Raw genomic sequence first — 27078 nt, forward strand, 5'->3', positions numbered from 1 at the left:
GAAAGCGGCGCGGTGGAGCTGCCGCCGGAGTGCCGCTGATCGCAATTGCAATCGCGGCTTTTTTTTTTCCCCCGCCGCTTGGGGCGGCAAAAACCCTGGAGCCGGTCCTGTATAGACGGGGAAGCAATATGTTAGAGCCTGATTTAAGGGGATTTCAAAGGCCCTCTGCTGTGATGCACCGAGCACCCACATCTCCCATTGACTTGATTTGGAGCTGAAAACACTCAGCACAATCCCGGCTGGATGCCAAAGTGACCATATTTATAGCAAGCTTTTGGAACGGCAGCCCCAAGCAGCTGAAGGAAGCTACCCTTGAAATAGGTGTCAATTTTACCTGTTTTATAACATGCACCTTTTTTTTTTTAAAGAAACCTGCATAATGACCTGGAGTTGTGATTGCTCAATGCTGCCTGCAGTCAGGGCCGGCTCCAGGCACCAACTAAGGAAGCAGGTGCTTGGGGCGGCCAATACAAAGGGGTGGCACTCCGTCCGCTATTGGGGCGGTACGTCCGGGTCTTCGGCGAGAATTCGGCAGCGGGTCACTCAGTCCCTCTCTTCCTCTTTGAGCTGCCGCCGAAGTGCCGCCGAAGAGGAAGAGAGGGAGTGAAGGACCCGCCGCTGAACTGCCACCGAAGAATGGAGCGGCGCGATTGAGCTGCCGCCGAAGTGCCATTTCCGCCCCCCCCCCCCCGCCCGCTTGGGGCGGCAGAAAACCTGGAGCCGGCCCTGACTGCAGTTTTAGATTAAGGGTGAAATTCTCAAAAGCTTCTAAGTGATTTTGGAGCTTGAGTCCCATTGATTTTCACAGGGGCATGCACAAGGGGGGGGCAAGCTTCTCCAGCCCTGGGGCCACAGAGGCAGGAGAGTGAGCTCCTCCGGCCCCGGGGCTGTGGGGTGTCCCAGAGCTCCTCTGGCCCAGGGGCTGAGGAAGGAGAATGAGCTCCTCCGGCCCCGGGGAAGTGGAGGGAGCACAAAAGGGGCCCTTCCAGAAGTCTCAAATTTTTATTCCTGTGAATGCTCTGACTTTCAATGACACCTAAGTCACTTTTGAAAATGGGACTTAGGACTCTTAAGTCACTCAAATTTTCTTGAAAATGTTGCCTTAAGTGTCCAGCATTTTACTGTATGTACGGTACTGAGATATGATGGAGCATGACTGAATTACTCCACTGTATCCCCCCAAAACTCAAAAAAACAAGTTCAATAGGAGTTTTCATAGTGGCTGTGATGGGAGCAGGAGCAGGCCACAGGTGCCCTCAGGAACCATCCTTATGAGCAAAGTTTAAAATAACTAAGCACAAAAAAAAAAAAAAATCAGGCCACGACCCTTTCTTGTAAAAATGTAGACTCATATTTTTGCAATCACTGGTGACCCCGATGTATCAGATAGATCTACACCACCAGCCTCCCCTCCTATTGTATTTTTATGTGTTCAAGTTGATTAACGTGACGTTAAGTTGTACTATGGAAGGACGTTATAACTCAGCGGGGATACACTTTAATCACTGCCTCAATAAAGGACACTTTTAGGAAAAAGCTATTAGAAAATCATTATCTTTGTCAGATAAGTATTTTCCTGAAAGACTTTTGTTAAAATGCCCATTCTTTATTTTGGAACAGTTTACTGCAAAACTAGGTTCCTTACAGTAGCAAGCAATCTAGCACACAACGAAAGAAAGGATTTGTATTAAAAACAAAAATAATCTAAAATGCTTATCATGAATCAATGTGAACATGGAGGGGCAACTCATCATCATTTCCAGAGGGCAGCTCTTCTAAATTTACTTAGTGGATTCTCAAGCTTATTTGTGGTACACAACCAAGAATAGCTTTCCATGTATTTTGGAGTTACACCTCTACCTCCGTATAACGTTGTCCTCGGGAGCCAAAAAAATCTTACCGCGTTCTAGGTGAAACCGCGTTATATCGAACTTGCTTTGATCCACCGGAGTGCATAGCCCCCCCCCCCCCCGGAGCACTGCTTTACCACGTTATATCCAAATTCGTGTTATATCGGGTCGCGTTATATCGGGGTAGAGGTGTACTTCTTTCTTGCACATATACTATAATTCACAGATGTGCCAGGTATCCCAACAAAGCTTTTGTTGGTTTTCTTTGTAATAGAATCAGCTGCTTTCACATGGAAAGGTTTCAATTTTAAAATGTGTTATTTTTACTGAAGAAGTCTTATGTCACGTAAGTTATCTTTAAAATCTTCTAATTTTAGCTCATTGATTGTTCTGCTCTTATAATGGTTAAGAAGGCCCTCCTAAGGGAAAGTAGCCTACCTAGCAACCTTCATTCAATGCACCAGTTCTGCTCCTCATGCCTTTTTATTCTGTAACTAGTTAGGTTCTACCTTCAACTCCCTCTTATCATCTGTCATCAGATGAAAGCAGCATGTACAGCTAAATCATACTGGCATTTTAGATGCCACCTGTTGTTAAGTTCTTCTGTCACTTCTCAGGTGACCCCATTAGTTTCTTCAGAATTTAAACAAAAAAGTTTTTAGCCCTTATAATTACAAAGAAGCCTTTCCAAACATGAAATGATACAGTGCTATCTTTCTGCAGCTACAGACAGAAACAGCGGGCTAAATTCAGCATTGACTCAAACAGAATTACACCAAAGATGAATTTGGCCCAGCTGCTCTGACAGAGACGTGAATTGCACTTTGTCATCCAGGCCCTGATCCTGCAAGCAGGTGAGAAGTTTGGCCCCAATCTGGCAAAGCAGTTAAGCATGTGGTTAACTTTAAGCACGTGAGTAGTCCCATTAAAGACTATGAGACTATTCACGTACCTACAGGTAAGACCATGCTTATATGTTTTCCAGGATCAGGGCTTTAAGCCCAGCATCTTGCAGGATCAAGCTCCTAAAGAGGACAGTATTTAAGTGTCACTATTAACCACACCAGTGACATTAAAATGAGCCAATGGTACATAACAAACAGATTAAGATTTTTATTTCATGCACCTGTCCATGGTATTTATGTGACCAACAAAATGTAAATAATCGGAGTAGTCAACTCAGAAACCTGATTTTATGCTTCTCTCCATTTGGCCAGAGGCAAATTGGATGGGTTAGAACATTCGCTTCTTTTCTTGTTGTTTTGATATTCTTTCCTTCATTCGAGAGCAGGCAGAGTAGTGAATTTTAGTGGAGGAGAAGTTGTGTGCGCACATGGGTGTGGATGTACGTGTGTGTGACGCGAAGCCTATCGACGTCAGAGTCGTGTCAGGTCCTTAGCTTTTCTGACAGTGAGTTACATGCTCCTGTGCTGGCTACTGACAAGGAAAATAAACATCCCAAATGACCTAAAGCTAAATGAAAATTATGAAACATTTCATTCAACTTGAAATTAAATGTTTTCATTTTTTTGTTTGAGAAAAACAGAAAAGTTCAGTTATTAGTTCAAATTGAACTGTGGGTTTTTTTGTTTTTTTTTTTGGTTCTGTTTTAATTTTTCAGTTAGGCCTTTAAACTGAAAAAAAAAATTAGTCACTCAGCTGTATTTGGAAATGGCATCTGTTTCTAAGGATTTATCATATTTTTGCCCTTCTGCTGAGCAGTAACACATTTCTGGAGCTTTTCAGAGAAGCTTCCTAGTGGAGGAAACTTCAGTGACATGACATCTGGGTATATTCTAACTGTAACTTGTTTATTTACACATTTATACCAGTGCTGGAACAGAAGTCGTCATAAAAAGCATGCAAGCAATCCCATTTTTCAGGGACCCACTACACCGTTGTTATCCCTACAGTTCAGTGACCTACATTTCAGTTCTCAGGGGTGGGTGCAAATATATAGTACTATTGCAAAACACATCCAAAGTCCCCACCCCCACCAAACAGGCTATTAGCTAAACGTCAACTATCATAACTGCATTTGTACCAGATTCCAGATATCCTCATCAGTCCAAAAAGTAAAGGCATACCAGGTTTGTCACTTAAAAATAAAACAAGATATATCTGTGTCAAATTTACAGATATTTTTTGTGTGTGTGTGTATGCAGACAACAGCTACACTGAGATTCGAACTAGAGATTTTTGCAGTTGACATTTCAATAGGATGACTTCTTAATCACTTCCTTTACTGCTGAAAACCACAAAAGCTTAGGCTGTCTATTGATGACGAAGGTCAACACCTTCTTAGCAGCCCATAAAAGTGAATCTTTCACAATCAGGTTTCAGACTTTTTAAAGATTCTAGCCATTTCTCTAGGCAATGAAGCAACCTAGTTCTTTCATCTTGCTATTTTTATTGTTTGAAAGCCTGAGTCACATCTCATCTTTTTTATTTTTAGTTTTCTTTTGGAAAAAAACTTTAATGTATTTTTTTCCAGGTACTCTATTTCTTGGTGGTAGACATAAGTAATAGCTCATTCTGTGTAAAATCAAAATTCCTTACATTTTTCTTGCTGGGATAAGGGCACACTTGCCATTATTATTATAGCGGCATTTTCCAGGCTGCTGCAGTAAAGTTTGTCAGCACTTCCTCTATAAACCACTATTTTCACTCACTATGTTTAACTTGGTTGTAAAAAAACAAAACAAAACAAAACTGTGCTCTCGACTAAACCTTGGCATGAGGACTGGTAATTTTTCAGGGTAGTTTGCAGAGAGTTAGCCATATGTCTCCCATAGCTCTTTGAGGCTAGGAGTATCATTTATTATATGTTTGTATAGCGCAAGGATCAGCAACCTCCAGGCCAGTGGGGGCTGCGGGAAGCAGTGTGGGCCGAGGGATGTGCTGGTGAACCGCGCCAGCGGGAACCGCGATCGTCTGAACTTGTGGACGTTGCAGGTAAACAATCCGTCCCAGCCTGCAAGCAGATTTCCCTGACGGGCCACGTGCCAAAGGTTGCTGATCCCTGCTCTATGCCATTATCCAAATCATTTGTGAAGATGACTAGAACCAGATCCAGGACCGATACCTGTGGGACCCCATTCTATATGTCCTTCCAGCTTGATTATGAACCATTGATAACTCTCTCTGAGTATGCTTTTCCAACTGGTCGTGTACCCACCTTACAGTAGGTTCGTCTAGGCTATTTTTATCTAGTTTGTTTATGAGAAGTTCATCTGAAACAGTATCAAAAGTCTTACTAATGCCAGGGTATATCACATCTACTGTTTCCCTCCTATCCACAAGGCTTCTTATCCTGTCAAAGAAGGATATTAGATTGGTTTGATATTAACTGTTACTTATCAGCATATCTTCTTGGTGCTTACAAATTGATTGTTTGATTATTTGCTTCTTTATCTTTCTGGGTACAGAAATTAAGCTTACTGGTCTGTAATTCCCTGGGTTGCCCTTATTCCCCTTTTTATAGACCGGTATTATATTTGCCCATTTCCTGTCCTTTGGGCTCTCTCCCATTGTCCACAAATTCACCATATCACTGTTGGGCCATCATCATCCTTACCAGGAAAGGCATCCTGACCCGACCGGGCCACAGAGAGGGAAATGATGACGTCACCACCTCCATTGGCTTTGTCTAAATTCTGAACAGCTCCTGGAATGTGAGATGTGGTTTCCTGGTTCCATTCCCTCCTCATGAGTTCTTCTCCTCTGCGCCTTATTTCCTATCTTTCCCTTTTTGCCTTTTGTTTGGTGGAGCTGGCCAAAACTGCATGTTTTGCAACACTGCCGTGAACCAGTGGTCAGTGAGGCAGCTAAAAGTACCGCCCTAAACAGCCCAGTGCTGGTACAAATTTGCCAGGTCTTGGAGTGGCCAATCAGACCATGTGCTCTGCCTGTGTTTCTCCAGCAGCAAGGTTGCAAGTCAGCAGCCGTGACAAAAGCTGCATTTTCGATCTTTGCAATTCTTTTCCGTGTCCTTTGATGTGTTTGTCCTGTTTTGTCTTCAAGAAAACAGGATCGAACCCAATCACAACAAAAGTAACCACACTAAGATTGTCCGGAGCAGATAACTTCTTCTCTTTTTTTTCAAAAAAGGGACAGCTAATACCATTTTAATACCACCTAAAAACTCTCCCCAGCTAAAGGTAAAGGGAATAAGTGACAATTTCAGCTCCTCTATTCAAGATTGTAGGGATTGTGGAAGTGAATTCCGCTCTCTATCTGCTAGTAAAAGACTTTCATCAAAAAGAAAGGGAGTAAATACTGCCTAACCACGGGAGAAAGAAAAGAGACAGCAAGAAGAGCATCTCAGCATTTCATGGTGATGTCTTCTTATCAGCACAAAGCCCAACATTGTGAGGTCAGTATTGTACCTGAGTGGGAGCTGAGGCCTGGTTTGCCTTTCCACAAGGGACCAGCAGTTCAACAAAGCAGGAGCAGAGCCGTACAATTTCATGACCATAGATATACACAGGGGGAAAATCAGGATGGAAGGGGGAGAGAAAATAGAAATAAAAAAAATATATAAAAAAGAGATTTAACAGCCAATATGGGAAGAAAAGAAGAGAAACCAGGAGAAGTCCATGAAAAGATCAGTTCTTTGTGTGAGAAACAAAGGGTGCATGTGTAGGGTACAAACAGGGAAATAAGCTCAGGGAAATCCCTAAATCATGAAGATTTTTCCCATGGCTAGGAGCTGGGAAGGTGGGGCTAAGAGCTCCAGAGATCCTGTTTTTCCCCCCCCCCCTGGTGTTGGGAATGTGGGTTCTGTGATATTTTCTAATTATGTTAGGAGGCCAGGAAAACAATATAAAAAGGGATTATAAAGAGAACCAGCTGGTATTGGTTAGCAATTAATTACTACTCCACAGAGCAAGGAAGGAGCAAGTTAAGAATTGTGGCTCAGAGGAGTGTCTGAGTCATAATGTCTTCTGGGTTACTCCTGAGTTGATGCATTATATGGACCACCTTTTGATCTGGGTTATGCCTAAAGTTTCAATCCAGCCCTTTATCAAAGATAAAAAAGCCAAACAATATGTAGAAGGACCACTGAGAACTAACATGTCTGATTAATAATAGGCTCAGTTCAAATAATTATGTCCAATCTTTACAAAATATATTGTGCTACTCTAGCATTAGCTAAAGAACTTCCAATAATGAATGGCACAAAACCAAGTTACAATATTTGTGTGGAGGTTATAAGTTTACTTGAAAGATCAATAACAAAATTATGGAGAAACCGGAGGAAAAGTTTTCCACTGGGACACAGGGAAAGGCTTATGGCTTAAAGAATGAGCTGTATATATCACAAAATTAGACAAGCAAAAGAAGAGAGAAGGGAAGACAGAAGACAAGAAGAGCGATCATGGAAAGAAGAAAAGAAGGAGGGAGAAGAAAAGATGCAAAGGAAATCAGAAGGAGGGGTCTGAGAAAGAGAAGAAAATGTAAGCCACCCCAGAACTGTCCTCACCTATGAATACATAAGCCAGTTTCAGCTATCTGATGGGCTTTCTTCTTTCCAAAATGTCCTCCCATATTATCTTCGTTCACTGCATAGGTCTCCCTGACTACATTTAGTTACCTCTAAAGTTAATTTTTGATCTGTTTCACTGGTTGGGTTTTTGTTTTGTTTTGATTGCTTTGTAACTACTGTATCTGATGTCCCATGCAGAGGTAGTGAAGTGGAAAGAAGAACAGTAAAAACAGCAGAGCAAAATCAAGGGTTGGAACACAGAGCAGCAGACAACAGATGTTGAAAAGCATAATCTGTTCCACAATTGAGAAAATGTTGCAGGAAGGGTCCATGTGGGCCCCAGTCCCTATATGAGAATTAGGAAATCTTAAAGAGCCAGGCCAGATCCTCAACTGGTGTAAATTGGCAACAATACATTTTTTAACCAGCTTTGGATCTGGCCTGGAGTTTCCTGTACACATATCTGGAAAGAGGGAAGCTGGTGACTCCTGGGAGCTAATCAATTCCTATGTATCAGAAGTTCATTCCTCATAGAAAAGAATGAGCAAACTATGTCATAACCATAATCCTTGTACTTCAGTCTACAGAATTATGTTGTTTTCTGACAAGTTAGCTGCACAGAACTTTGGGTGCATTCACTGAACAATACAATTTATCCAGAAGCTTCTGCTCAGGTGATCCTTAAAGACAGTATTGGAATTCTTCTGCTTGAGTTAGGCTGGCTAATAAGAATCAAAGTGATAAGTGGTGGGAGGGCGCTGAAGCATTCATGCATGTGTAATCAAATGCACACCCACAACCTGGAATTTCCTGATGCCACGAAAAGAAAAGGAATGCAGTGCGACAGGGACTTAAATCGCTGAAACTTTCAAGACAATCTCTAGGCTCAGGTGTCATTCCAATGAGTGATGGTTAAATGACTCAGGTTCCTCATTGAGATGACAAGACATTTATCAAAAATAAACATCAAGGTAAAGTGGAGACGTTTATTCTCAAAAACCACAGACATTTATTCACGTGCAACCGTCTGTGCTAATAATTCATTTTTGTTATAGCAATTTAAGAGCAAGGTCTAAATCCGAGACCCGATGCACTGCTTTATTAAATGGGCTATACACTAGGGAGGACTGCAAGTGCTTGAAGGGGGTAGGGAGGAGTCATCCTGATGATGGAAAAAGATGATTGCTCCTTCCTGCAGCAATAAATACACTTCACTTTAAATTTAGTGGTGGCAAAGAGCAATTAGATTTAAAAGCAGCAGCAGTAAACACAATGGTGCCTGATCTCGACGGAGGCCTCTGAGTACTACTTGATGAAAATAACACAGAATAATAAGGGGACATCAATAATACAACCCTGTAGCAAATATAGTATTGTCTTACTCAGAACAGATAGAGTGCTCTGTATTTTCAAAGCCCAATTCTAATATAAGCTAATTAATCCCCAGTGCAGCCCCAACCAATACTGCAAGGGGCTGTGCTCCCACCAATCCTGTTGAAAACCAGGGGAACTGAGGTGGCACAGTACCTCAGTCAGGCTGAATTCCCCATTAGGTATGAAATTAAATATTAGTGTTTCCATTTTACCAGTGGGGAAATTGAGGCAGATAAGTTAAGCGATTTACCCAAAGCCACACAGTAAGTCAATGCCCATGGAGGAACTAGAATACAGGAGTTCCTGGCAATTAGTCCTAAGATCAGTCCTACAGATTCATGCTCCTTCTTTAGGCCACCACTGCCTTTTGCCTTGTTATCTTTATGGTAAAGCGCTACTTGCGCTTCATCTTAGCTACAATATTTTTGTAGTGATAGGAACTATAGCTAGGCAAACCTCAAAAGTTTGGATAAATGATGAAGCATTTAGATAGCTCCCCAGACCTTAGGAGGTCCCAAGTCCTGACTTGCACTAGCTCCTCTAGCAAATACACAAGATATGCTTATTCCATTCCATGCAGTGTGGAATAACGTCGACTTTGTTTAATAGTCCTTGACAAAAAAAGAAAAAGAAAAGAAATGAAAACCTACATCACACTGGAGATAAGCTTGACAGTGGACATCAGTAATTTAAAGGAAACAACCTTAGCTATGTCCTGTAATAACAGCATGCAATAATCATAATTACAATTTTAGTGTTTGTTATCTCAAATTAGATTAACCTGACTTTTAATGAGAAATTAGATTTTAATTTCCCCTCACATAGAATCATAGAATATCAGGGTTGGAAGGGACCTCAGGAGGTCATCTAGTCCAACCCCCAGCTCAAAGCAGGACCAATTCCCAACTAAATCATCCCAGCCAGGGCTTTGTCAAGCCGGGCCTTAAAAACCTCCAAAGAAGGAGACTCCACCACCTCCCTAGGTAACGCATTCCAGTGCTTCACCACCCTCCTAGTGAAAAAGTTTTTCCTAATATCCAACCTAGACCTCCCCAACTGCAACTTGAGACCATTGCTCCTTGTTCTGTCATCTGCCACCACTGAAAACAGCCGAGCTCCATCCTCTTTGGAACCCCCCCTCAGGTAGTTGAAAGCAGCTATCAAATTCCCCCTCTTTCTTCTCTTCTGGAGACTAAACAATCCCAGTTCCCTCAGCCTCTCCTCATAAGTTATGTGCTCCAGACCCCTAATCATTTTTGTTGCCCTCCGCTGGAGTCTTTCCAATTTTTCCGCATCCTTCTTGTAGTGTGGGGCCCAAAACTGGACACAGTATTCCAGATGAGACCTCACCAATGTCGAAAAAAAGGGAACGATCACGTTCCTCGATCTGCTGGCAATGCCCCTACTTATACAGCCCAAAATGCCATTAGCCTTCTTGGCAACAAGAGCACACTGTTGACTCATATCCAGCTTCTCGTCCACTGTGACCCCTAGGTCCTTTTCTGCAGAACTGCTACCCAGCCATTCGGTCCCTAGTCTGTAGCAGTGCATGGGATTCTTCCGTCCTAAGCGCAGGACTCTGCACTTGTCCTTGTTGAACCTCATCAGGTTTTTTTTGGTCCAATCCTCTAATTTGTCTAGGTCCCTCTGTATCCGATCCCTACCCTCTAGTGTATCTACCACGCCTCCCAGTTTAGTGTCATCTGCAAACTTGCTGAGAGTGCAGTCCACACCATCCTCCAGATCATTAATAAAGATATTAAACAAAACCGGCCCCCGGACCGACCCTTGGGGAACTCCGCTTGAAACCGGCTGCCAACTAGACATGGAGCCATTTATCACTACCCGTTGAGCCCGACGATCTAGCCAGCTTTCTATTCACCTTACAGTCCATTCATCCAGCCCATACTTGGCGGCAAGAATACTGTGGGAGACTGTATCAAAAGCTTTGCTAAAGTCAAGGAATAACACATCCACTGCTTTCCCCTCATCCACAGAGCCAGTTATCTCATCATAGAAGGCAATTAGGTTAGTCAGGCATGACTTGCCCTTGGTGAATCCATGCTGACTGTTCCTGATCACTTTCCTCTCCTCTAAGTGTTTCATAATTGATTCCTTGAGGACCTGCTCCATGATTTTTCCAGGGACTGAGGTGAGGCTGACTGGCCTGTAGTTCCCCGGATCCTCCTTCTTCCCTTTTTTAAAGATGGGCACTACATTAGCCTTTTTCCAGTCATCCGGGACCTCCCCCGATCGCCATGAGTTTTCAAAAATAATGGCTAATGGCTCTGCAATCTCATCCGCCAACTCCTTTAGCACCCTCGGATGCAGCGCATCCGGCCCCATGGACTTGTGCATGTCCAGTTTTTCTAAATAGTCCCGAACCACTTCTTTCTCCACCGAGGGCTGGTCACCTTCTCCCCATACTGTGCTGCTCAGTGCAGTAGTCTGGGAGCTGACCTTGTTCGTGAAGACAGAGGCAAAAAAATCATTGAGTACATTAGCTTTTTCCACATCCTCAGTCACTAGGTTGCCTCCCTCATTCAGTAAGGGGCCCACACTTTCCTTGACTTTCTTCTTGTTGCTAACATACCTGAAGAAACCCTTCTTGTTACTCTTAACATCTCTTGCTAGCTGCAACTCCAAGTGTGATTTGGCCTTCCTGATTTCACTCCTGCATGCCTGAGCAATATTTTTATACTCCTCCCTGGTCATTTGTCCAATCTTCCACTTCTTGTAAGCTTCTTTTTTGCATTTAAGATCAGCAAGGATTTCACTGTTTAGCCAAGCTGGTCGCCTGCCATATTTACTATTCTTTCTACACATCGGGATGGTTTGTTCCTGCAACTGCAATAAGGATTCTTTAAAATACTGCCAGCTCTCCTGGACCCCTTTTCCCTTCATGTTATTCTCCCAGGGGATCCTGCCCATCTGTTCCCTGAGGGAGTCAAAGTCTGCTTTTCTGAAGTCCAGGGTCCGTATTCTACTGCTCTCCTTTCTTCCTTGTGTCAGGATCCTGAACTCGACCATCTCATGGTCACTGCCTCCCAGGTTCCCATCCACTTTTGCATCCCCTACTAATTCTTCCCGGTTTGTGAGCAGCAGGTCAAGAAAAGCTCTGCCCCTAGTTGGTTCCTCCAGCACTTGCACCAGGAAATTGTCCCCTACACTTTCCAAAAACTTCCTGGATTGTCTGTGCACCGCTGTATTGCTCTCCCAGCAGATATCAGGGTGATTAAAGTCTCCCATGAGAACCAGGGCCTGCGATCTAGCAACTTCTGCTAGTTGCCAGAAGAAAGCCTCGTCCACCTCATCCCCCTGGTCTGGTGGTCGATAGCAGACTCCGACCACGACATCACCCTTGTTGCTCACACTTCTCAACTTTATCCAGAGACTCTCAGGGTTTTCTGCAGTTTCATACCGGAGCTCTGAGCAGTCATACTCCTCTCTTACATACAACGCAACTCCCCCACCTTTTCTGCCCTGCCTGTCCTTCCTGAACAGTTTATATCCATCCATGACAGTACTCCAGTCATGTGAGTTATCCCACCAAGTCTCTGTTATTCCAATCGCATCATAGTTCCCTGACTGTGCCAGGACTTCCAGTTCTCCCTGCTTGTTTCCCAGGCTTCTTGCATTTGTGTATAGGCACTTAAGATAACTCATCGATCATCCCTCTTTCTCAGTATGAGACAGGAGTCCTCCCCTCTTGCTCTCTCCTGCTTGTGCTTCCTCCCAGGATCCCATTTCCCCACTTACCTCAGGGCTTTGGTCTCCTTCCCCCGGTGAACCTAGTTTAAAGCCCTCCTCACTAGGTTAGCCAGCCTGCTGGCGAAGATGCTCTTCCCTCTCTTCGTTAGGTGGAGCCCATCTCTGCCTAGCACTCCTCCTCCTTGGAACACCATCCCATGGTCGAAGAATCCAAAGCCTTCTCTCCGACACCACCTGCGTAGCCATTCGTTGACTTCCACGATTCGACGGTCTCTACCCAGGCCTTTTCCTTGCACAGGGAGGATGGACGAGAACACCACTTGCGCCTCAAACTCCTTTATCCTTCTTCCCAGAGCCACGTAGTCTGCAGTGATCTGCTCAAGGTCATTCTTGGCAGTATCATTGGTGCCCACGTGGAGAAGCAGGAAGGGGTAGCGATCCAAGGGCTTGATGAGTCTCGGCAGTCTCTCCGTCACATCGTGTATCCTAGCTCCTGGCAAGCAGCAGACCGCTCAGTTTTCCCGGTTGGGGCGGCAGATAGATGACTCAGTCCCCCTGAGGAGGGAGTCCCCGACCACCACCACCCTCCTCCTCCTCTTGGGAATGGTGGTCGTGGAATCCCCATCCCTAGGACAGTGCATCTTTTGCCTTCCAATCGGTGGAGTCTCCTTCTGCTCCCTTCCCTCAGATGGGTCATCTAGTACACTCTCCGCATTAGTACCTGTAGAGAGAACATGGAAACGATTGCTCACCTGTATCTCCATTGCTGGTACATGGATGCTCCTCATTCTCCTTCTGGAGGTCACATGCTGCCAAACTTCTTCACCATCCTTCTGTCCCTGCTGCGCCTGCTCTGAATCTTCAGAACATTGTGGCCGTAGAAGCATCTCCTGACGTCTGTCCAGGAAATCTTCATTTTCCCTTATGCAACGCAGAGTCGATACTCGTTTCTCCAGACCTCGAACCTTCTCTTCCAATATGGAGACCAGCTTGCACTTTGTACAGACAAAGTCGCTTCTGTCCAACACAGCCCCCATTAAAGTTGCCTGCGTGCTTTAGCTGTGCATTTCCTTACCATAACATATTTGGATGTCATTTAAAAGTAACTTTAACTCTGAATATCTTGGGGTTATTAGGCTTGTGTTTGTGATGTAATTTTTTTACCCTTAAATACCATTATGTACTCTCAACCTTAACTCCATTATAAAATAGTTTTTCCACAGGAATTTCCTATTTTATTATTATTAAAAATGCCACATGTGAATGCAAAATGGGAGACCTAAAGAGTTGTGATATCTTTAATGAGTTTAACTAACAGGTTTAAAAGTAGCCATACTTCAACAAAAAAAACTTCAAAAACAGACTTCAAAGAGAAACTGCTGAGCTACAATTCATTTGCAGACTTAACACCATCAATTTGGGCTTGAACTGGGAGTGGTTGGCTCACTACAAAAGCAATTTTCCCTCTCTTGGTATTGACACCTCATCAATTATTAGGCATGTACCACATCCACCCTAACATTGGTTCTCCACTTGTAAGGTAACTCCCTTCTCTTCATGTGCCAATATATATTTATGCCTGTATCTGCAATTTTCACTCCATGCATCTGATGAAGTGGGTTTTTACCCACAAAAGCTTATGCCCAAATAAATCTGTTAGTCTTTAAGCTGCCACCGGACTCCTCGTTGTTTTTGTGGATACAGACTAACACAGCTACCCCTCAGATATTTAATGAGTTTATCACAGATGATATCAACCTTTTAAATTACTTTTTATATTTTAATTTTTAAGGCCAGATTCCTCTGGCTGCTTTGCATCACTTTGGAGCAATGCAAAACAGCTGGAGCATTATCTCTCTTTCTCTCTCTTTCCATGGATTTTTGTGGCTCTCATTGCTGTAGTATCTGAGCACCAGCTTTATAGCTATTTTGCATCAATTGAAACAACACAAACCATCCAGCATGTACTGGCCCTTCATTTGCTTACATGCAGCCATAGAATTTTTAAGAGCAATGACAGTTGAGGGCCAAGAAATCTATCAATGAGAATTATTAATTTGTGTAGACTCCTCTCCCTTTCCACAATGACTTATCTCAACCAACGGAATTGCAGTATACTAATTAGCTGGAGAGAAATATGATGATTGGTTGAGCTGCTCTTTAAGTCACAGTAGCTACACTGAACAGTGACCTGAGTTATTGACTTGGCCCTGTATATTGGTCTATAATAATAACTTAGCTTAATTACAACATACTATCTTCAAAAGTACCTTATGTATGAGATTTCAATGAGTTTTAACTACCTGAAATTTTTGAAGAGTATGTGACATTCTGTTATGTATATCATTTGGGATAAAAACAATATGTAACACAGGCTGTTAAATTTCTTAAACTTCCAAGTTAAAATTTAATTTTAACACAGATTTACTTGTAAATGATCAGAAAATTCATTCTGTGCTCATAAAATAAATGCTGTAATTTGGGGGAAGGTACACTATATTTCCCATACATAATAAGGAATTTGAATCCCTTCTTTAAGTGCAAAACTCAGCCTTAACTTTGGAGCAGGTAGAATCTCCCCAGAGATTCCTTCTACATTTTATTTATCTTGCTTAAGGACTGAGGTCACTTTGGTAAAATACTAAGAAGACCTATACCCTTTTTGCAAACTTTAGTTCAGTATTTCTTTTTATTCCTTTTCATTAGCCTGCAACTTTTGACGCTGGATTATAGTGTCCTCCTAGAACAATCACAATCTTCAAATTGGTCTCTGAGATAGATCTCTTACTTTTGAAACTTATTTGGTATTTTACCAGTGGGTTGGTCCTAATTTCTGACCTTAAGTCAGTTTCTTCATCTCTCAACAGCTGGCTTTCATGGTGATCTCTATTTGATCTCCATGTTCTTGCTTTAGCAGTGTCTATTACCTTCAATGCATTATTTTAAGATTACAATGTTACAAGAACATTAGTTCTTTTCTTTCTTTTTACGGAATACTGCAGTCATCTTGGTTTGGTCATACACATCTAAAGAAGGAGCTGACATAAAACGGCATTGTAGGTTTCCTATTTATACTGGAAACCTTCCTACCAAGTACACACTTTCTATATGTATGCATTACTGCTGATTTAAATGTTCCTTCTACTTCCATTAAAAAATAAATAAACCTAGGGGTTGCAATGGACTCTCGTGCCTGTGTTTATCATATTAAATATATGGTTAGTCCTTGCTTTTATCTTCTACAGACTACTGCTGGAACAAAGCCAATGCTGTCACAGACTAATGCTAATGCTGTAGTCCATGCTTTCGTAACCTTTAAGTTAGACTACTGTAATGTTTTATTTTACGACCTTCCTGAGAAAATTCTGCAAGGCTCCAATGGGTGCAAGATGTTGCAACTTGAATATTAACTTGCAATAAGGTGACTCAAAATATTACACCAGCTGAGAGGGAATTACATTGGTTCCATTGTTCAGTATCCAAATGATTTTAAAACTGTCAGGAGAACCTGATAGTGTACGGTAATGTTATATTTGGGACCATGGTATCACAGTTGTTGCCAAAGCATGACTTTTATTGCTGTAGATTTTCCAAGCTGTTCTATTGGCTACTGCAAAATCCAGGTTAAAAAAGGAGCAGGTGCTTTCATTGCTGTGTGTCCTGAATTACAAATACAGGTCATTTCTGATCAGAAACCCAAACTGCTGAATTAAGAGACCATTTTCAAGTTAAATTTGATCTTGGATTATTCTTTTTTAAGAAGATGTTTTGCTTTTTTGTATCAAGTCTTATTGGAAAGCTCTGTAAAATGAGTGTTCTTCTAAGGACTTTATTTTATAAGATGGATATGAATGATGGAGTGGTATGATTAGCTGATGTCAGTTCCTAGTCATCTATGCAGGTTTATTCAATTGCATAGTTCAAAATTATTTAGTTACCTCCCCCACCGTCATATCAACATGCCCCGAAAAGAGGGAAAGTTATTGGACCTGATTCTCGGTTACTCTGTCCTTGCAATAGTGTCACACCCCAATGGCCCCCTCCCTCAGGGAGTCCCCGGGGAAGGCAGATCAGCATTGTATGTGGCTAATGCTGTTGCAAGCATCGCAAAGCATTTTGGGGAGGGTCAAAGGTGTGTGAGTGGGGAATGGAAGATTCCTTTGCAGGAGTACAAGAGGCCAAGGGGGGGGGGGGAGAAAGAAAAAGCAGAAAACGGGTTAACTCGGCACTTTAGCTAACTCCGTGTGAAGATAAGACGCTGGCCCCGGCCCCAGGTTATGGGCTCGATGAGAAATCTACAGATGAAAAATCTACAGCTGCCCAGTTGTGAGAAGAGGAGAACTAAGTGGAGCAGAGCTGCAAAGATAGCAGCAAAAATAGAGTGAATGAGGCAGCGACGGTGAAGGCCAACAGAAGGGAAAACAAATTCTCCGGAGCCAGTGTGTTTTGGGCAGCTGAGAAGGCCACAGCAAGCCGGTTTGGACTGGCACAAAGAGCACCAGAAGCAGAGGTCCCTGAGTGGAATACCCTACCCCGCCAAGGAGCCCAGGACTTAAACCCTCCTGAAAGCTGGAGCAACTCAGAGATAACAGCGGATTCCCCAGACGACCTGGGCTCAGGACAGCACACCCGTCCACCCTTCCCTCCTCTTCTTCCTACATTACACCCAGGCCTGGCCAGTTTTGGGTAGTGCATGTGTGAGTATGAAAGGGGGAGGGATAGCTCAGTGGTTTGAGCATTGGCCTGCTAAACCCAGGGCTGTGAGTTCAATCCTTGAGGGAGCCACAGAGGGATCTGGGGCAAAATCAGTACTTGGTCCTGCTAGTGAAGGCAGGCGGCTGGACTCAATAACCTTTCAAGGTCCCTTCCAGCTCTACGAGATAGGATATCTCCATTAAGTTAAAAAAAAAAAAAAAAAAAGTAAGTAAAAAGTGGGTTAGGGCTTGGGGCTCTAATGCTTTCTTTCTTCCCCTGAGTGATGTGGGAGCACTCTCTGCTGTTATTTTATTATTTTTATCAATAAAGATTTTTAAAATCTAGACACTTGATGCGTTTCGTCTTCTCCTCCCCCAACGATCCTGTGGTGTCAGCCTGATCAACTGACGCTCCAGGCAGATTGGTAACAAAAATCTGTCACAATAGGAGCAGGAACAGAGCGAGGATGGTGGCAGTTTCCTTTGTGCCGCCTCTGTTCTGGGACTATTCGGAGCCCTACTGCTACATTTTACATTCTGCTTCCTCTGGTCCCCTGTGGGCCTTGTAAAGCAGAGAACAACTAATGCAGTGCACTGACCACACCTTCCTCCCTGCCCCTGACATACCCCCATCCTCACGTGCTACGATCGAGGCGCAGCATTGGCCAGCTCGGCACCAGTCAAGGTCAGCCCCTGCACAGTGGATATTGGTGCCCCTTATGCTGCAGAAAGTCTGAAGGGGTCTTAGCGTAACTGAGAATGTAGCCCATATTTTTTTTTCCTTTTCCTGATACTGTTGCATTTAAAGAAATTGCTTTAGTGTTGGTCAGGGAGAATTTTTTTACAATGAGATATCATTTGCTGTCCTCCAAATGGCTGTGTCTACAGAGGTACAGTAAATGCAAAGGTTTTCAGTAGCAAGGCCAAACTAAAACCACTGTGAATTCAACCCTTAGCCATTTCCACCATGAAACAAGCACAATATGAGCGGATGCTGGAATTAAATTTTAAAAAAAGGGGGAAAACTAAGCACAAAGACAGGAGATTCTTAGTGGCGCTCGCTTCAAACACTGGCTTCTCTTTAAATTCCTGCTGCAACTGCAGCTACATTATTTTCAAAGCGGCAACAAAGGCACAGCAGCTTAAGTGCTATTCTGTAGCCTAGTTACAGAAGAATTAAGGAGCCTACAAGATCCTAAGGCTTACAGGGTTTTTATATACTTCACATTTTGAAAGATTTGTAATAAATATTTGAATTAGAGTGGGCACAGTTAGTCTTTATTTTTTGTTAAAGTGTTAGATAAGATTTTACTACATCAAGCATGTATTCCCTATGGTGCTAAGAACTAACACCCGGACACAGGCTGAATTTTACACCTGTGAGTAGGCCCATTGACTTCCATAAAGTTAAGCATGTGCACGAGCGTTTGCAGGATCTGGGCCTATATGTACAGTGGAGCAATACTGTTGGAACCAGTAAAACCTTTTTAACTGTACCCACTGCACACTCTTTTAAAATAGTGTATATGGGTGGGATTTTCTCATTGGTTTAACTCTGCTTTCATTGAAATCAACAGTAAAATTCTTATAGGCTTCAATGGGAGCAGAGTTAATGCTGTTAAAAATCCACTCTCTGTGTAACTGGTGATTGTCCATAAACATTTTTCAATTGCCTTTTTAGAAACATGCTTTTTATAAGTAATATTTGGTAACTTGAATAACACTCCATGGTCTGTGGTCACAGAATTATCCGCATAAAGGTTATACAGTATGTGCATATTCCTTAGTTATAATGTGTGCCCCATCCTGCATCCCAAGCATGCCAAATTCACATGAAATCAAAAGAAGTTTGAAAGCATTAGAAAAAGTAAGGCACAGTATGGACTGGATAAAGGAGGAATTAGATTTGGCAATGTAATGGTTTACACAAAATGTATATGATATAACCATGATGATTTTATGGCAAGTCTCGCCATATTTTGAGTGCTTCCTGAGGCCCCAGTGATTAGATGAGAAGCTCAGCTTTCATTAAAAAAGAAAAAAAAACACCCCTCAAGGTTGCAAAGAAAAGCTTGCAAACGTGACCCATGTGCAACGTAAAGGCTCAGAAACCAGAAGGCAAAGAAGACTGCAAATGTATTATTTTTTTTAAATCTCATGATTTTTTGGAGCCTGAGTAATGATTTGTATTGCTTAGGAGTAGCAATACTGGATGAGGAAGGATGGTTTTGTAGTTAAGGCTGTGGACTGGAGTAAGAACCAGGAAATCTGTCAAGTATCAGGGGGTAGCCGTGTTAGTCTGTATCTACAAAAACAACAAGGAGTCTGGTGGCACCTTAAAGACTAATAGATTTATTTGGGCATAAGCTTTCGTGGGTAAAAACCTCACTTCTTCAGATGCATAGAGTGAAAGTTACAGATGCAGGCATTATATACTGACACATGGAGAGCAGGGAGTTTCTTCGCAAAAAAACTTCAGAAACAGACTTCAAACAGAAACAGCAGTTCTAAAATTCATTTGCAAATTTAACACCATTAATCTGGGCTTGAATAGGGACTGGGAGTGGCTGGCTCATTACAGAAGCAGCTTTTCCTCTCTGGAATTGATACCTCCTCATCTATTATTGGGAGTGGACTACATCCACCCTGATTGAATTGGCCCTGTCAACACTGGTTCTCCACTTGTGAAGTAACTCCCTGCTCTCCATGTGTCAGTATATAATGCCTGCATCTGTAACTTTCACTCTATGCATCTGAAGAAGTGAGGTTTTTACCCACGAAAGCTTATGCCCAAATAAATCTGTTAGTCTTTAAGGTGCCACCAGACTCCTTGTTGTTTTTCAGGAAATCTGTGTTAGCCTAGCTCTGCTGCAGATTTCCTGTGTAGCTTTGGATAACTCACGTGATCTCTTTGTCCCTCAGAGATAATAATGTTTCCCTTCTTCACCAGGGTGCTGTAAGAATAAACTTATTAATTCTTGTGAAACACTAAGGTATTAGGATAATGAGTGCCATTGAAAAGCCGATAAATGAATAAATGTATCTTCACTCATTAGCCCAAGAAAGCTCTGCTTTGTTTCAAGCTGTGATTACCGAAAAGGCTTTATCATGTATTTTTTCAGTAAACAAGCTGACATTAAGTGGCAATATTTTAAGATTAGTTGTCATGCATTCTTTAAACTTTACTGGAAAAAAGTTCCATTTCATTTGCAGATTATATTTCCCCCAACTATAAAACAGACTGGTGAACTATGGGTTTGGATATTAGATTTAGAACATGTTATTAAATTTACCGAGAAAAAGGAAGCCCAATGAGATAAAAATCAAAATGTCTGAAAAATATATTCTTTTCACTGGCCTGGAGTCTCATGTTCTCTTCTTCTCTATAGCAGTGAAATGTTGGCAGGAATTCTCCCAGCTCCCAAAATTCCAGCTGAGGCCCTGATCCTGTATTTGGATCGGCACAGGCACAAGGATACATCCATGCAGAACCACTGGTGGGATCGGGGGCTAACGTAATTAAATCCACTTGTGTGCAGAGCAATTATGTGTGCTTAATATATTTATTATCATCCCAGTAGTACAATGAGGCCCCAACTGAGATCAGGGCTACATTGCGCTAGTACATACACATAGTAAGATTCTACCCCAAAAAGTTTACAATCCAAATATATAAAACAGAGAAAGGAAGTATTATTATCCCCATTTTACTGAAGGGGAACTGAAACCCAATGAGATGGAAGTGTCTTGCTCGTGGTCACAGAGGAAGTCAGTAGCAGAGATGGGAATTGAATTCATCTCTCCTGCATCCTCATCCAACTACTTACTCATACTCTTCCTCTCTAAGGAACACTTCCTCCCCAAAGGCTGGTGAGCCAGCCCAACCCAGTCGCGGGGTGGAGACCCTTCCTACCTCAATAACTTTGTCCTTGAGGAGACAATGTTTTGCAATTGGAACATGCCAGACCTGATGGAACAGACCCTATTAGCACACCCTCCTCAGGGGAAGTTTGTTTACCCCGGTATCCTATCACTTCACTCACAGCTGGTCTCAGCACAGAGCAGGAGCATTTACCCACCTTGAATTACCCATCCTGTGGGCCCAGGCAGAGAGATTCTCAGATCAGTAGGACCGCATGACATCTTCACTCCCTTCCCACCTGACCTCCCCCAAATGTAAGTGTTAAACGTTTTTTACAATAGCATGTTTATTGCTCATTCCCTTGATGAAATGCTAAATGCTGCACATATTTAAATCTGTGTGGGTGAACTACAATTAGTAACATTAACATTTATCTTTATAGAGTGCCATAAGTATATACAGCATTTAGAGAACACATAAAGAGACAAAGTCCCTGCCTCTTCTAACTCAAATGAACAGGACTCATGAGACAATAGATTAAAAAGCAGCAGTAGAGAAAGGCTCATCATGTGGATATTTGATCCAATGCCTCGGTACTGCACATTTGTTAAAAATAACATTTCAGAATAGATTACACGGAGAAATCAAACTCACAAACATCAGTTTTAGTCCTGTTTGAATCCATCCCCTGACATCCTCATTACTAAAAAGCCTTATTGTCAGAGGTAAAAAGGTGGATGAGGCAGCACAAAGAAGATACAACAAACAAGAACAAATAAGACCTAAAGTCTCAAACAGAACAATAAATGCACTAGATTGTTACAAACCAGGCAGCTGAATGATTAACTCCACCTACCAGGAAACTTGCTTTTGGTGCTACCTCTGAACAGCTCCTCCAGCTGTGTCCTGGGTGTGGCCCCTGAGCAGCATCTGCGCCAGCTATGTGGCTGCTGGGACAGGCAGAACCCAGAGAGGTTTGAAACAGGACTTTCTATCCAAATCTCCGGCTCTGCTGGGCTTCAGCATATGGAGCAGTGGTACTGGGAACAGTGAGACTGGACTGGCAAGGGGATCTAAGGCAGCAAGAAGGGTGAGGAAGAGAAATGCAGGTAGCCACAGGTACAGCTGGGTTGACAGTGAGAAGGAATGTGGATGGCTCAAAGGAGGAATAGAGAGGTAGTGGGTGACCCGGGCAAGTGTGGAGGGATGAGGGTGAGAAATCCTGGGAGAGAGAATGCAATAATCAGAGAAAAGAAAGAGAGAATTGACTGGAGATGGAAGGGGAAGGAGAGATGGAAAGAGAAGGCAATAGAGAAACAAAAAGGGGGACAAAGAAAGGAGGCTTCTGCCCATTCCTCCCTACCCCTTCAAAATTAGTGAATGTAATTTTTACTTAAGTGACCCTGATGGGAGCAGGTGCAGGAGAGAGTTTGGGGAACCCTCTTGATGTGCCCAGGGAGATGGCAGCACTGGATGGAGCCTGATTTTAGGCAATGAAGGGAACAAGGGAATGGCTGGGAACTTGATGGGGGAGGAGAGGAGGCAGCTTGGAAGAAAGTTTTAGTTTCTTTTTATTGTTGAGGCTTGGTTGCAAATTTAGGTGATTTGGAAAGAGAGAGAAGCTTCCCATTCCCAAGCCTTTTCTTCTGTTGGGTGAGTGGGGACGGAGAAAGAGGGTGTGGCTTGCTATACTACTGCTATGAGCCTTCTCTAGTTCTCCTTTAGGGTCTCTGTGCGGTAAGGGGAGAGCTACAGGTCACCTTTCCCAGCTAAATCAAAGTAAAATGAACCTTCATAAGGGAAAAGGTCAGAGGTTAGCTTGCCCCAACCTCATATAAACAACCTCTCCATGCCGCTGAATGAATTATCACCTAGGATGGACACTTTAACCGTGGAAACTTACTTTGCAGTAGCTGCAGCTCCCCCAGCTGCAACCTGGGTATGGCCCCTAAGTGGCAGGTGGAACCCAGAGGGGTTTGAAACATTACATTCCATCCATTCCTCCTGCTCCACTGTGGGGGGTAGGGCTCCAGAGCACAGAGCAGTTGGAGAGGAAAACAGCTAGCAGCAGCATCTGAAGCAGCAAGAAGGGAGTGGAAGACCAGGGTGGCTAAAGGTTTCTGTGGGGTGGAAACCCATAAGCCTTCCTTCTACAACCTATAGCCCTATCACCGTGTTGACAGAGGTCCTCCAATTCCTAGTTATGGCCCCATGACTGGGAAACAAGTTGCCAGATCAATACAGATCTAAACTAGTGCATTCTCCCTCAGACCACATTACAAGGCATAAGCAATGATTTACATTGCTTGTTCATAATACTGGACCTGTGTTGGGGTACTGAGAGCTGAAGTCCAATAAAAGTTGTTTGTTGGGAGTGATATGCTATACATCCTATAATTGCTTGCAGGGATCTAAGCCATGCTTATAACAAGCTATTTCCCTATGTTTCTCTGCTTTCCTGACTCTGTTAACAAAAACACCTGAAACAGAAGGAAGATTTGAGGAGGTACCATACACGGTGCGGTATCCTGCATGCCCCCAAATTTTCTGACCAGCTCTAATGTTTGGTATTGTATGCTGAAAGGAGGAGGACGTGGACTAAACCTAATCTATGGCAGCAGGGGGTTCTGCAGCCCAAAGTCGTTCTCTGACAAAGACTGCTCTCAGAGACCTGAAAGGTCATCCTGGACTCTGTCAGCTGTAGTCCTTTTGCGGATCAAAGAATTCCAGATAGCATGTGAAAAGAGTGGTGGTCACTAAATCAGGCCCTAGCCCAGGGAGTACTTTGTGAATTAGGTTTAGGTCCTTGAGCTGGATTCTGTACCTGGGTGGGGAGCCAGAATAGCATATGGACCACAAGAGTGATATACTTTCTCAGACCAGTTCCAGTGAAAAGATGGGCTGCCATGTATTGGACCACTTAAGTGGGACACTCCCCAGGTGTACCCAGGGCTGTGAGGCGCCTCACTCCACCTGCCCTTAGCACGAAGCAGTTTTGTCTAATGCCTCCTCTAGCTCAGTTCCCTAAACCAACAGCCACTGGCCACACAAACACTGATTTCCATGTCTCTGCAGACCTCACCCTCTCCATGCTGGCTAGTGATAGACACGTACCAATCCCCGAGTCCTTGGAGTACTCCCTGCAGTGTCCGGCCCCAGTCACTGGACACTCACAGAAATTACCAGGTAAACTGTCCGTCAAGAGACAGTTTGACTGGCACAGCTCAAGATCCGGCAACTTTATTACATTACAGCACTGAAATATATTTATAGTGAAACAATCCTAAGCTTAATAGTCAAGGTTACGTCTAAAGCGATAATAAGGATAAGTGGAAACAGAAATGGTTACTCATAGAAAACTAAATTAAAAATGTAATCCTAGGTCTATACTTACTAATGGTTAACTTTCCTATTTAATAAAGTAGATTTTCTCCCAGAGCTGTTGGTTTTTAGTCATAAGCAGGATCCAAGCTTTTGTGAACACACCACACCCTTCAGGCGTTTCCTCTGTGAGGATAACAAAACGTTTTACGTGTCCCCCAGTTTATAGTCCAGAAAACCTTCACAGTGCTCTCCTGTTGTTTGTTCTCTGGTGTGTCTCATGTTGACTTGGAATGCTAATGTAGCTCCCATTGGGTTTGGCTTGCATTGTTTAATTTACATCAGAGACAGGGTAAGTGAATAGACATGCTTTGTCTGGCAGAAAACCTGTTTGTCAATTCTGCCTTGTTACGTAGTTTGAAGTATGTTTTTAGTAGGTTCACATAACTCCTTACACACCATTTGTATATACACCTTGCAATGCTTATGATGACCAGTGTCTCACTGGCTTTCATGTGATACCCCACACCAGGGGTGAAAGTAACTTAAAGGACTTACCGGTATGCCAGAGTCCTGAGTGGGGGTGTGGCCTCAACTGGAAGAGGCGGGGCCTTTCAAGATTTAAAGGCCCTGGGGCTCCGGCTGTGGTTGGGAGCCCCAGGGCCTTTAAATCACCCCAGAGCTACCAGCTGCAGAGGCGGCTGGGAGTCCCGAGCTCAGGGGCGAATTAAAGGGCCTGGGGCTCCGGGCGCCGCGGAGCTCCGAACCCTTTAAATCACTGCGGGAGCCCGGCTGCCAGAGCTCCGGTGGTGCTTTAAAGGACCCAGGGATCCCCGCAGTGGCTGGAGCTCCGGGCCCTTTAAATCCCAGCCCAAGCCCGGCTGCCGGAGCTCCGGCAGGGATTTAAAGGGCCCGGGGCTCCCCGCAGCGGCTGAAGCCCTGGGCCCTTTAAATCACTGTACCGGCTTACTTTCACCTCTGCCCCACACAACATTCTTTATAGATAAATACTATGACAGCAATGTGTTAGGTGTAGTGAGTTTGTCAGGCCTCCAAGGAAGTTATGTCACAGAGTAGTGAACACTTTGTCAACTGGAACCAATGGGTCTCTGTGTCACCTTAAGATTCTCTAGCTAATTTTTATGCATGACAATGTTGCAATTGTCATAGGCTGATGCAACAAAAGCATGAACCACTCTGCTGTGATCCGTATCTGACAGGATAGGGCACAGCATTCCACACATTGAAAGAAAAAAGCATGTCTGACCACTGTCGATATTTGGAATGTTTTAGAGAGAAATCATGGGGGAGTCTGAGACTGCACAATGCTCTGACGGTTGGAGGGATGATGTCCTTGGTGGAGGGAGCAGTCAAGGTTCCCCAACAATTTGTCTAATCACTTTTCTTTATCTACCAGCCTCATCTCATTCCTACCTGGGTTAAGATTGATCCAACCGCTCTTCATCCAGTGCTTATTACCGTACGTTCAGACACTGGGTTAGCTGAGAGAAAGCATCTACTTGAACTACAAAACAACACAGAGGCTGTTTTAAGACCAAATCCTGCATTAAGTGATCTACTGCACGTGCAGTCCAGGGAGAACACCATCCTTCTACTCTCATTCAAGACTGTGGAGCACCAGCAGAGACACAGGGCAGCCACTATTGCATCCTCATGGGCTCGGTTACTTTTGGGGCAGCAGTACCCTTTATAGAGTGGGATAGTGTTACCGGGGGAGTTTCATAGTCCCGTATCTAGTAGCCATGCCCCTACCCCTGCCTCAATATGGCATTTCTAAAGTACCTTCACTGTGTTATCGAAGAGTTTCTGCCAACCTGGAGTGATGAAGAATGCAGAAATGCTCTGTGGTGCACAGGGGCTATGGTCCCCCACTCAGCACATGCCCTTTGCGTTTTGACTTCCCCTCTCAACCACTTCAGTCAGTTCTGTTGCCTTTAGGGCTATAGGTACCTGCTGAGGAGGAGGAAGAGGTAGAACTTGTCTGTTCAGAAGAACAGTGGCATGTTAGGCCATTCACCTAAAATCGAGATAGCACCAGACTGAAGTAAAAATGAGAGATATTGGATCCTATCTGCACCCAGATGCAGTTTGGAAAGAGACCCCTAAGGAGAAGTTGTCTCAGTGACTTAAAAAGACCAACAGAACTTGATAGACATTTAGGCTTTCGGCTTTAATACAGACAGGCTCTCCCCCGGCCTCATTTTAAACAAATTACTTTTAATATTGCCTAAATATTAATGTTTTAGAGTGGGTACTCTTCATGTTTTCATAAATGTTTTAATGGTTCCAAGCCTGAACTCCACTGAGGTCAATTAGAAGACTCCAAATAAATCCTTCTTTTCTCCAGTTGTATTAGTATGCAGCCACTAAGAGGACTAACATTGGTCCATGCTTTTATCTTAAAATAACCCCAAAGGACAATTACTTTTCATATGGGAAGTGCTAGAGCACATAATTCCTGGGTGATACTTAAGGGGATACCACCAAGATAAAAATCATATTTATCTTTAATTAGGACCTAAATTTCAGAGGTGTTGGGCACACAAAACTCCGCCTGAAGTAAATGGGAGTAATGGGTGTTCAGTACCTTTGAAAATTGGGCCCTTAACCTTTAATTTAGCGCTGAGGCTAATATTCTACAGGCTGGTTTTGGAATAAACTGTGTAGCAGGTTTGTGTATAAACTTACTGCAATAACCCCCACACAATAAAGTAATAAATGATATTACTATTACACATTTTTAAAAATACAGAATAC

The sequence above is a fragment of the Emys orbicularis genome, chromosome 9, assembly GCF_028017835.1.
Source record: "Emys orbicularis isolate rEmyOrb1 chromosome 9, rEmyOrb1.hap1, whole genome shotgun sequence".
NCBI classification, from domain to species: Eukaryota; Metazoa; Chordata; order Testudines; family Emydidae; genus Emys; species Emys orbicularis.